This window comes from Mustela putorius, unplaced genomic scaffold (assembly GCF_011764305.1).
Source record: "Mustela putorius furo isolate JIRA1106 unplaced genomic scaffold, ASM1176430v1.1 tig00003899_pilon_pilon_pilon, whole genome shotgun sequence".
In the NCBI taxonomy this organism is placed as follows: domain Eukaryota; kingdom Metazoa; phylum Chordata; class Mammalia; order Carnivora; family Mustelidae; genus Mustela; species Mustela putorius.
In genome coordinates, this window is record NW_025422048.1 from 1,200,320 (window position 1) to 1,212,954 (window position 12,635).

Here is a 12,635-nt window from a genome sequence, read left to right on the forward strand (position 1 = left end):
TTGGACATTCTTTCCTGCTTTGTCGAAGATGAGTTGACCATAGAGTTGAGGGTCCATATCTGGGCTCTCTACTCTGTTCCACTGGTCTATGGGTCTGTTTCTGTGCCAGTACCTTATTGTTATGGTGATCACGGCTTTGTAATAGAGCTTGAAGTCTGGAATTGGGATGCCACCAACTTTGGCTTTCTTTTTCAACGTTCCTCTGGCTATTTGAGGTCTCTTCTGGATCCATATAAGTTTTAGGATTATTTGTTCCATTTCTTTGAAAAAAGTTGATGGTACTTTGATAGGGATTGCATTAAACGTGTAGATTGCTCTAGGTAGCATAGACATTTTCACAATATTTGTTCTTCTAATCCATGAGCATGGAATGTTTTTCCATTTCTTTGTGTCCTCCTGCATTTCTTTCCGGAGTACTTTATAGTTTTTTGAATACTGGACCCCTTCTGATCTGCCCCACCCCGCCACTCTGCACCCAAGTGCTATGTCAAGGACACTAATGATCGTGGTGCCAAACCCAGTGGCTCCTTCCTCACTTTATCCTATGGACCCTTCTGACCGCCCTCCTCTTGCGATCTCTGAAACACTGCCCTCTCCGTCTCCTTTGCACAGCCTCGAGAAGGTGGGAGTCTGCGAGGGAGCGCCCTGGGCCCCTTTTGCAGCCTCCACTCCCCCCTGTGCTGACCTCACTCATCCTCAGGGCTCGAAACACCATCTGTGTATCGGTCATTCCCAAATGACATCCCTAGCAGTGTGCCCTCCCCCGAGCTTTTTACCCCTACTCCAGCTGTCCCTGGACATATCCTCGTCTGTATCTCACAGACCACACCAGCCTCAGTGAGAACATGGAACCTGGGCTGCCCGGTTGCCAGAAGCCTCCGGCGTCAGTGTGTAGCAGTACCACCGCCCACCTTCCGCCCGGCTGGCCGAGCCAGACCCTCAGAGGCTGCGCATTTTTGATAGACTTCATTAAGGAGGGACAACCGGCAAGTGGAAAAGTATACCACCTGCGTCTGCATGACTCGGTGACTTTTCATGTATGTGTCCAGCCACGTGGCAGGCATGGCTTAGACCGTGATCTGTCTGCCCTGAACCACCCCAAAATTTCGGGGCTGAGACCATGACCTCCCTTTTGCCCCAGAACCTGCAGTCTGGACAGGCCTCAGACGGGTCGCCTCATCTGCTCTACTCCACGTCGGTGGGGGCGGAGTGAGGGCTGGGAGTCGGCACCATCCGGAGGCCCCTGCACCCCACGGTCAGCCGCGGGCCCTGCTGGGGCGAAGACACCCGAACGTAACCATGTGGCCTCTTCCCAGCAAGGTTGCTGGCTGCTGAGGTGGAGCATCTTTTTTTTTTTTTTTTAACACATAATGTATTATTAGCCCCAGGGGTGCAGGTGTGTGAATCGTCAGGCTTACACACTTCACAGCGCTCACCGTAGCGCATGCCCTCCCCGGTGTCCATCCCCAGCCACCCCCAGATTGTTTGTGAGATTAAGAATCTCTTACAAAGAAGGGAGTTGGGGGAAATCAGAGGGGGAGACAACCACGACAGACTGTGGACTCTGAGGGACGTGGTGGTGCGTATTCGGGAGGGCACGGACGGCATGGAGTGCTGGGTGTGCTGCATAAATGATGAAATCTGGAACACGGAAGAGAAATTTAAAAAATAAATACACATTTTTTAAGAAAGAGTCTCTTGGGGCTCCTGGGTGGCGCAGTTGGTTAAGCAACTGCCTTTGGCTCAGGTCACGGTCCTGGAGTCCCGGGATCGAGTCCCGCATCGGGCTCCCAGCTCCACGGGGAGTCTGCTTCTCCCTCTGACCTTCCCGCCTCTCATGCTCTCTCTCACTGTCTCTCTCTCAAATAAATAAATACATAAATACATAAAAATCTTTAAAAAAAAAAAAAAGAGTCTCTTACGGTTTGTCTCCCTCCCTGGTCCCATCTGGTTTCATTTTTTCCCTCCGTGCCCCCCACGGCCCTGGCCCTGCCCCTCAAAGTCCTCCTATCAGGGGGAGTCATATGATAATTATCTTTCTCTGCCTGACTTATTTAAGGCAGAGTGTCTTGAGAGAGCCCCGGGGCAGGCAGTGTCACCTTCGCCGCCTGGTCTTTGGGCACTGTCATCGGGAGAAGCCAGCGGCTAAGGCCGGTCTGTACTCCCGGGGGACAGGAATTACAGCCCAACTTTGGGTGACAGGAGTGCCAAAGAGCTCACGGGCACGTTTAAAAGCAGTACAAAGACACTTTCGTCGTTCTAGAAAGATCCCTCACGCGGAAGAGCCCCACACATAGACTGCAGTCGGAGCTCCTCGGCGCGGCCCGCAGCGGGGCCTCATTGCTTTGCGTTCCTGTGGACTGTCCCCCTGTGTGACTAGAGCCCACCCACGGCCTCCTGGCCTCCTGCCGAGCCAGGGGCTGTCCCGCCTGGGCTGGCGTCCGTGAAGGCCCGTCGAGCCCGGTACCCGCATTTCCCCATCTTCAGTGCGCTCGAGCGCTGTGTCTCCGGCTCGCGGCTGTGTCCCCGGTTCGGGGGCGTGTCCCCGCAGGGACAAGAGGTGCTAAACCTCAGTGGGCAGGCAGGACAGACGTCTTGGACGCCACGAGTCCACCTTTTCACTCTCCCAATGAAGCCTTTTGGTGAGTGGTTCGTAGCTGCAGGGAAGCCTAGTTCCGTTGAAGAGCGTCATGCCCATCCACGGGCAGGAGGACCGTCTCCTTCGACCCCAAGATGCTCCATTGCTTTCTCTCTCACATTTAGGTTGATGTTTGGTTTTGTTGGTGCGCGGACATCACGGGGTCTTTTCCCCCCAACGTGGACAGCCCATTTACCCCACAGCAGGCAGTAAAATGACTATCTTTCCGCCCCGAACGAAAGCAGGGACTCGGTATCTGTCTAGCGTGGGTCCTGCCGCACCCACCACACCCATCACACCCACACCGCACTAGCTTTGTTACTGGGACCATGGAGTAAGTGTTCATCTCCACGGCCGGTGAGCACGCGGGGCTTTCCAGATCCGCTTTGCTCTTGCACACACACAGCTGGTGGGACTGTAAGACGGTTCTGTCGCTTTGGAAAACGGTCTCACGGTGCCTTACAAGGTCATTGCACACCTGTACGATGCGGTGTGACCATTCCGCTTGCAGGATTTCCGCAGGGGAACTGCACTCATGCGTCCACACACAGACTGGGACACAGATGCTCACGACGTCCCTACCCACGACAGCTGGCCGGTGGCAACAACCCACATGGACATCAGGCAACCGCACAAGCAAAGTGCATGCTCCATACAACGGAAGAAGGCTGTGCGAGAAGCTGGGAAGCGACCCAGCGGGCGGAGGAGCGCGTGCCCATGGCACCAGCTCCGGGTTCTGGGCGGTGCGGACTCACCTCTGGGCGCAGAGGGCTGCTCGGTGGTGCCCGCGGGAGGGGCTGCCGGGACTATGAGGAAACTTTGGGGAATGATGGTTTCACAGATAAAACCTTCACTGTGCAGTTCCTTTTGTATCAATTCTAGTTCAGTAAAGTTGTTTTTTTAAAAAATATAATGTCTCGAGGTACCTGGGTGGCTCGCTCAGTTAAGTGTCGCCTTTGGCTCAGATCGGTCCTGCTTCAGGCTCGCTGTGCAGCAGGGAGTCTGCTTCTCTGTCCACCTAGTCCCCTGCTGGTGCTGTCCCTCTCTGTCTCTCAAGTAAATAAATTTTTTAAAAAACATAATGTCTCTTTTAAGCAGCATCTTCCTGGAGTTTTTCCCCCACTTTTTTTTTTTAAGATTTTATTTATTTATTTGACACAGAGAGAGATCACAAGTAGGCAGAGCAGCGGGCTGAGAGAGACGAAGAAGCAGGCTCCCCGCTGAGCAGAGAGCCCGATGCGGGGCTCGATCCCAGGACCCGGGGACCATGACCTGAGCCGAAGGCAGAGGCTTAACCCACTGAGCCACGCAGGCGCCCCTTTTCCCTGCTTTTATCCAGCCTGGCAATCATTGTTTATCCATTAACATTCTAATGTATTTACCAAGATGTGTGTAGGAGTGTGTGTGTGTGTGTGTGTGTGTGTGTGTGTGTTGCCAAATTTAAATGACAATACATATCACCGGGTATTTGTATACAGTTCTGTGCATTACATCTTCACTGTGATGTAGCATTCCCCACTCTCTGCACACTGGAGCTTTTCCATCCTACCAGCATGAGCTCTGCACCCTTGAACCAGTACTGCCCCCCCCGCAGGACACACACACATGCAGGCGCACACACAGTTCTGCTTTCAGGCAGTTGCGCCATCCAAGAGGAGCAGCAGAGGGAGAGGGAGAAGCAGGCTTCGCGCTGAGCAGGGAGCCTGATGCGGGGCTCGATCCCAAGACCTCGGGATCATGACCTGAGCCCAAGGCAGACACCTCACCCAGGCATCCCCCCCTTTCTCCTTTTTTTCATCTTTACCCTCATGCATCCCTGCATTTATCCCCTCTTGCCTTTGACACTGTTCTTTTCATATATTTTAAATCCCCCAAAGGCATTGCTGCTGTTATTTTCACGTGCGCTCACTCACATGCTCCCTTCCTAGTGCAGACTGGTTCTTCCATCCTGGATCCATCCGTTCCTCCCTCCCTCCCGTTCTTTCTCAAGTTACTTCATTTCTTAGCAGCAAATTGGGTCAAGAAAAGGAGCAGGGACCATCACTATAGGAGACGCCAATAAATATTCTGATTTTGACTACTCCTATAAACATTACCAAACACCCTACGCGGGTCCCACAGCATAGACTTGGGTCTATTTCAAAGTAACATTGTACATAATAAATATGCTATAGAGGAAATGTGCATTTCCTTCATGTGTTTATTAAGAGGGCTGGGGCGAATACGGTAGGACCCTGGACAACTTTCTTTATTTTATTTTATTTATTCATTTGACAGAGAGAGATCCCAAGTAGGCAGAGAGGCAGGCAGAGAGAGAGGAGGAAGCAGACTCCCCGCTGAGCAGAGAGCCTGATGCGGGGCTCGATCCCAGGACCCTGAGACCATGACCCAAGCTGAAGGCAGAGGTCCAACCCATTGAGCCACCCAGGCGCCCCTGGACAACTTTCTTTCTTTCTTTTAAAGATTTTATTTATTTATTTGACAGAGAGAGAGATCACAAGTAGGCAGAGAGAGAGAGAGGAGGAAGCAGGTTTCCTGCTTAGCAGAGAGCCCGATGCGGGGCTTTGAGCCACCCAGGTGCCCCTGGACAACTTTCTTAAGATAGAATTCATCCCCCCAGCCGTGGACAAGAGTTCCAGTTTCTCCATGTTCTTGTCAAGCCTTGGTACTATCCATCCGTCTGATGGCAGCCATTCTCATCGGTGAGAAGTACTATCTTCCCGGCACTTTCAATGTCCACAGCCTTAATGACCGATGATGTTGAGTCTCTTTTCATGTGTAGGATCATTTCCCTCAGCTTAAAGAACTCCCTGCTACACTTCTTACAGTACGGGCTGGCTAGCTTCGAGCGGCCCCAACCTTGGCGGGAAACGTGTTGATTTTCCTGCCACCTTCTTCTTCTCCTTCTCCTCCTTCTTTTTCTCTTTTTGCCTTCACTTTTAAAGGTTCCTCTTCTGGGTATGGACCTGCATGTTGGCCATCTTTCTCTTTCAACCCCACAGGCACTGTCCTATCAGCTTTCGGTCTTTCCGTTGGAGAGCCGCCGGCCGTCACAGTGCCTTCCCGGGCCACTCTGAAGAGTCCTCTGCCTGGGATTTTCAGCAGGTTGACTGTGCTGTGCCGGCTTCTGGTTTTCTTTATATCTACATTGTTTAATGCTCGTAATTTTGTAACCTCCTTCAGTCTGGGGTTTTGGAAAATTCCAAGCCATTATCTCTTCCAGTATTGCTTCACCTTGAGGAACCAGAACCAGCACATCTTGTCTTCTTCCATTTGCCCTGTACCGTCTCCCCTGCGCGCCCTGGGCCCGGGCAGGCCACCGCCGACCCGGCCACGCTTCCCAGCGCGCCCGCCCCTGCCTCACGCTCTGGCCTCGGGTCCTGCCCCCGCGGGGGCTCAGCACAGCCCAGCTTCGCGGGGGCTCAGCACAGCCCAGCTTCTCGGCCTCAGCTCTGTCCGTGTGAGCACAGCGCCGTGGCTTCACAAAGAAAGAATAGCAAGATGTTCAACTCGGCCACGGGTTTACCGCCCGCCGCGACAGAGCCGTGGCCAGGCAGCGAGTGGGCTCCGACCCAGCTCCTCCACTAGCGGCGGGCGGGGGTCGTTCTGGTCTCGTTTCGTTTTTCCTAAAGATCCCCGAGAGCCAAGTCCTGGTCTCTGAGCCGCCCGTTGCCGCGGAAGCCCGCGGAGGCTTCAGGCTGCCCGGGGGAGGCTCTGGCCGGAGGGCCCGGGTGGGCCGCGGCTCCGCAGGCGGAGGAGAGGCCGGAGGAGAGGCGGGCGGAGAGCCCGGGCGCACGAGCCGCGGGCAGAGAGGGGCGACTTCGGCCGCCTTCGTTCCGTGTCCCCTCACCAGACTGCAACTGTGACACCGAAGCATTCCCGGCTGTTGTTTTTCTAGAAGAGAATGGAAGTCAGCGGGAGGAACAGTGAATGGGCCGGGCTTTCTGCTGAGTCACTGCCTTCGCGGCTACCAGCCAGCACCGACGCCCCCGCTTCCAGCTCGTTTCTACGGCGACCAGCGAGCCGCGGGGAGTCCCGCCAACCTGGGATCAGAGGGGTCCCGGCCCCACGGGGCCTTTTTCCCCTCCCTAGCCAGAACACTTTTTAGAGTCCTTTTTTTTTTTTTCTTTAAACAAACTTTGCCTTTTAAAAATACCTGCTCGTTACAAAGACATCCAAACTGCACAGAACAAGAAGAACCGTTTCTCGCTTTCCCGGCCAGGAGCGGGCCCCACGAACCTCCGCCGCCTCCCAGGACTCAAGCTACACTCGCCCACCTCCCCTTCCGGGCTCCGTGCAGATGAGCTTTATTTTTGCTCTTCGGCAAAACTGCCCCGTCGACACAGTACGAAGACGCTCTACGTAGCTTCAGCTGGTACTCTGGGGGCGGCAGCTGCATCGTTCCCGGCTTTTCTGTCTGTGCCTCGACCACCATAAACAATCTGGAATCCCTGCACGTGTATTTTTGTGGACTTGGGCAAGGGTATCTTAGCTGAGACTTCTAGAAGCCGGATTACTAGGTCGTTTGGCTGCGTTGGAGCAAAAGTTTCACCTTTGTAAATCTAATCAGCGAAAAAGCAGAGTTTGCTTTTTATTTGCATTTCTTTCAGTAGGAGTGAGGTCAGACACTCCTTTATTCTCTTTACTAGACTTTGAAGTTCCTTCCTTTAAAAAAAATGAAAAAAAGGGCACCTGGGTGGCTCAATGGGTTAAAGCCTCTCCTTCGGCTCAGGTCTTGATCCCAGGGTCCTGGGATTGAGCCCCGCATCGGGCTCTCTGCTTGGCAGGGAGCCTGCTTCCTCCTCTCTCTCTCTGCCTGCCTCTCTGCCTACTTGTGATCTCTCTCTGTCAAATAAATAAATAATCTTTTTAAAAAAATGAAAAAAAAAAAAAGAGGAAAAAGACTTATTTAATTATTTGAGAGAGACCAAGCCAGAGGACTTGTGAGCATGGTGGGTAAAGGCATAAGAAGCATCTCCAGCAGCTTCCACGCTGAGCTCAGAGCTCAACACAGGGCTGGATCTCATGACCCTGAGATCATAACCTGAGCCTAAACCAAGAGTCAGACACTCAACTGACTGAGCTCCCCAGGTGCCCCAAAGTTCCCTTCCGTGCCCAATCTAGTCATATCTGTGCTCAGATTCCCACAACTTTTTCTTATTGGTACAGAGCGGTCCTTCCGTATTCCCAATCATAACTTTGACCTGCACACACATGTGTTGTGAATACGCCTGGTTTGTGATGTGTCTTTGACTTGATTCGTGGTAGTTTCCATGCAAAAATTTACTAATCTTTAACTTCAAGGCTTCTGGCTATCCCCAGTTCAAGATCATTTTGAAAGGTCACTTGTGGGGGTGCCTGGGTGGCTCAGTGGGTTAAGCCTCTGCATTAGGCTCAGGTTATGGTCCTGGGGTCCTGGGATCAAGCCCCGCATCAGGCTCTCTGCTCAGTGGGGAGCCTGCTTCCCCCTGTCCCTTTGCCTGCCTCTCTGTCTACTTGTGATCTCTCTGTGTCAAGCAAATAAATACAATCTTTTTTTTAAAAGATTTTATTTATTTATTTGACAGAGAGAGATCACAAGTAGGCAGAGAGGCAGGCAGAGAGAGAGGAAGGGAAGCAGGCTCTCCGCTGAGCAGAGAGCCTGATGCGGGACTTGATCCCAGGACCCTGAGATCATGACCTGAGCCGAAGGCAGTGGCTTAACCCACTGAGCCACCCAGGCGCCCAAATAAATACAATCTTAAAAAAAAAAAAAAAAGAAAGAAAGAAAGAAAAGAAAGGTCAGTTGTGTTTTCTTTGTTAACAGTTTATCTTTTAACGTTTAAATGTTTGATGCAAAAGACCAACATTGATCTGATACACAGAGAACTGTGCCCAGCAAACAGAGGATACACACTTTTCAAGCACATACAAAACATTCAGAAAAATACCATGCTGTGGGCCACAGAAAAATTGTTCACCAATTCCAAGAAATGAAAATCAGATAGATTACGGAGTGCAGTGCTAAGAAATTAGGATGAACCAGGAAAAGACAGTACTTCCTCTCTGTACACTCCAACTGGAAATTTTGAAAAATATACTATTAACTCTTTTTTTAAGATTTTATTTATTTATTTGACAGAGAGAGATTATAATTAGGCAGAGAGGCAGGCGGGGAGAGAGCGGGAAGCAGGCTCCCCGCTGAGCAGAGAACCTTACTTGGGGCTTGATCCCAGGACCCTGGGATCATGACCTGAGCCCCTGAGCTAAAGGCAGAGGCCTAACCCGCTGAGTCATCCGGGCACCCCTATACTATTTACTTTTTCTCTAAGGAGGCTCCACATCCAACATGGGGCTCAAACTCAGAACCTCAGGATGAAAAGCTGCATGGCCCCACTCACTAAGCCAACTAGGCACCCTTTCAGCGGGAAGTTTTAAAACAGCCTTCTAAATAAAGTTTGGCCTGAGTCTGAAATTTAATTTAAAAATACTACATACTGGGGTTCCTGGGTGGCTCAGAGGGTTAAACTTCTGCCTTCAGCTCAGGTCATGATCTCAGGGTCCTGGGATGGAGCCCCGCATCGGGCTTTCCGCTCGGCAGGGAGCCTGCTTCTCTTTCTCTGTGCCTGCCTCTCTGCCTACTTGTGATCTTTCTCTGTGTCAAATCTTCTCTGTGTCAAATAAAATCTTTAAAAAAATAATACTACATACTACATGTAACTTTATGCCGATACCTTTGAAATCCTTGATGAACTGAACGACATTTTTTGAAAAAGAGAACTCTCCAAAACTGTCTCAAAAAGAAGCAAAAAAACGGAACAGGACAAAAATCGTATCCGGGGTGGAGTTGCCAGGCACAGATCCAGACTGTAAAGGGCCAGAGGCCCGGCCATGTGACAGGCACAATTCACAGTCCTGTTCAATAAACCGATGTTGCCTTCCATGAAGGTGGTCACATAAGGTGGGAGCCCAGGAAGCCTCGGTTGTTAGAAGACACGAACTCTTCCCACACTCGGAGGCCCCGTCCAGCTGAGGCACACGGGGACTGGGGGGGGGGCAGATGTGGCCCTGCCAGTGTGGCCAGCTGGCTTTGGACACTCGTCTGCATCTTTGGCTAGTTAACTTGGGAACCGAACACGACCTGCTTTAAGGACACGCACCGTCTCTTTCCACCAGAGCCACCGAAGGTAATGAGGGGGTCCCCAGCCCATCCTGATTGTAGCTCTGGGTTCTGGGCCCCCTTAAGTGACCCCCGGGAAAACCTGTTGATCAAGCAAAGCCGAGTTGACTGGACTCCGTGCAATGAGGAAGAACACCGCCTCGGCGGCGGAAACCGGGAGGTGCCCGTTTACTCGGCTCTGACCCAGGCTGACGACGGCGCAGGAAGGGATTCCGGTCCCGGACCTGCTCCTTGCGGCGACAGGAAGTCACACGGGTCTAGGAAGGGACATCGGTTTCAGTCGCACACGACAGACCCCCGCGCCCGCGGTGGTGGCCGCTCCCCTGCGAGTTGGGCCAAACCAAGCTTCTTGGGAGCGTGAGGCCCAGGCGCGCTGGTTTTAGCGGGTTCGGCGGGTCCTTCGCAGACGACGACGGGGGCCGAGCGCGGCTGCGGAAGGCCGGGGGGGGGGGGGCGTGGGGGGGCAGCGCTTGCAGGCCTCGGACAGGCCCTCTGACGAGGGCCCCATGGCACCCACTAGTGTCCTCTGGCGGGAGCTGTTACCCCGACAAAGGCTACTCGAATAATTTAATGTTTGGATAAATGGATTTGGGGGAAGTTCCTGAAATACACAATCAAGTGATTTGCAACTTCCTCTTCCTAGACAAGAACCGCAGGGGGTGCGGGAGTGGCGGGGAGCGTGAGTCCCGGACTCCCAAGGCCGGGTGACCGTCCACAGTTTCAGGTCCCGGCTGAGTAGCTCCCATCCTGAGGTCAAAAGCTGCCCCGCTCGCGCTCCAATTCTCCTTGGAGTTTGCTGAGGGGCGTAAGGGAGTGGCAGTGGCCCTCCCAGCAACCCTGCTGTGTCACGCCAGCGCCCTGGCAACGGGGAGTGCCAGCTGGCGTGACATTTGAGGGGATTTGGTGGGCTGGTCCTCTGCACGACTCAGTGGCGGGGCTCCCAGCGTGGTGTAGCCGGAGCCATCGGTGGCCACCGTTGGGCCACGCCAGGAGATCGTGGCCTTTGAGCGGCCTGTCTCGCAGGCTCCGGCTGCAAGGATCGCCCACGGGAGGGCCAGCGGCCCGGAGCCGTGGCACGGGCGAGGCAAAGGGTGCGCAGAAGTGCTCGTGCAGGCGGTGCTGTGAACTGGGCGCTAGGCTCATGCTTGAAGATGAACAGCCTGGATGTCAGGAAGCAGAAGGAGAAGGACCACGGGAGTCCTAAGAAGCGACGGGCTTGGCCTCTGCTATGCAGAGGGGGATTCCGAGTCATGGAAGCAAGGTGGTCGCCCATGCGGGCAGAACCAGCGCGTGTGTCCACTCCCGCAGGCCTGCACGGCTCCGAGCCTGGGCGAAGTCGGACAAGCCTGAAGAGCCCGGGGGGCCCAGTCTTGAGTCAGACCCAGAGAAGAGACTAGAATCCAAGCCGGCAAGATGATTCTGGCAGATGAAACCGCAGGGCGCTTCCCGGACCAAGGGGGGCTGCCCGCTGGGCTTGCGGCCGCCGTGTGTCTCCTGCGACCACAGTCAGAGCCGCGGCAGGGGCAGGAACCCTCTCCACGGGGGGGCTAGGGCTGTCACCAAGAGGAGCACTGACGGGCATCTCATCCAGCGACGCTTGGTAGAGTGACGACCCCAGCTCCCTCACGCGTCGGTTACTTTCTCTCGTTGTGGCGTAGCTGCAGGAAATGGTACAGAACAGGGCCCTCCGCGAGTTTCTTAAAATTCTCTCGCAGTTGAGTCTCTTGGAATTTTCCGCTGTACAATCATCTGATTTGCAAATAACGAGAACTTGGCTTTGTCCTTTCCAACATACACTCCTTGTGTTTCTCTTTTTCAGTGTCAAATAATAACAGTGATCTTGAGGATACCATCTTGTTCTTGGCTAATGAAAATGCTCCTGGCTTTCACCATTAGGCATAGCACTGCCTTTTGGCTTGGGATGTATATTTCTTTTTCTTTTTAAAAAAAGTCTTATTCATTTATTTGACAGAGAGAGACCGGGAGAGAAGGAACACAGCAGGGGGACTGAAAGAGGAGGAAGCAGGCTCCCCGCTGAGCAGGGAGCCCGATGCAGGGCTCGATCCCAGGATCCCAGGACGCTGAGATCATGACCTGAGCCGAAGGCAGAGGCTTAACCCACTGAGCCACCCAGGCGCCCCTATTTCAACTGTTTGTAACAGTACAGTTCAGCGCCGTTTAAGCTCAAATCGCTCACATTGTCCCTGAGTATTTCCATCTTCCCAAACTGAAATCTGCCCCGATTAGATGTTTGCTCCCCAGTCACCCCCCGGCACCCCCATCCTACTTTTCTGTCGTTCTGAGTTACTGCAGGCACCGCATAGAATGGAATTGTACACACTGTGTACCCTTTTCTCTCTTGGCTTATCTCAGGATGTTTTTGAAGTTCATCGGCATTGAAAGATACCAGAATTTTATTCCTTTTGGGGCCCCTGGCTGGCTTAGTCAGTAGGGCCATGACTCTCCATTGCTGGTTGTGAGTTTGAGCCTCATGTTGAGAATAGAGATTATTTAAAAATAAAATCTCTCTCTTTTAAGATTTATTTATTTATTTGTGGGGGGGAACCAAGGGAGGAGGAGAGAGTCTCAGGCAGACTCAGCTGAGGGTGGAGATCACAGCCTGAGCCAAAACCAAGAGCGGGACCCATCACTGATGGGGCCACCCAGGTGCCCCCCCCCAAATAAAATCTTTTTTTTTTTTTTTTAAAGATTTTATTTATTTATTTAACAGACAGAGATCACAAGTAGGCAGAGAGGCAGGCAGAGAGAGAGAGGAGGAAGCAGGCTCTCTGCGGAGCAGACAGCCCGATGTGGGGCTCGATCCCAGGACACTGGGAT

At 53.1% G+C, this 12,635-nt stretch overlaps 1 long non-coding RNA gene across 1 annotated transcript; it reads left to right on the forward strand.

Annotated features, from left to right (window-relative positions):
- The first annotated feature begins 312 nt into the window (after nucleotides 1-312).
- LOC123388490 lies at nucleotides 313-1,687 on the forward strand. The gene is made up of 2 exons (XR_006602995.1): nucleotides 313-1,037; nucleotides 1,142-1,687. It is a non-coding gene; the product is annotated as an uncharacterized LOC123388490 (long non-coding RNA).
- The last annotated feature ends 10,948 nt before the right edge of the window (nucleotides 1,688-12,635 follow it).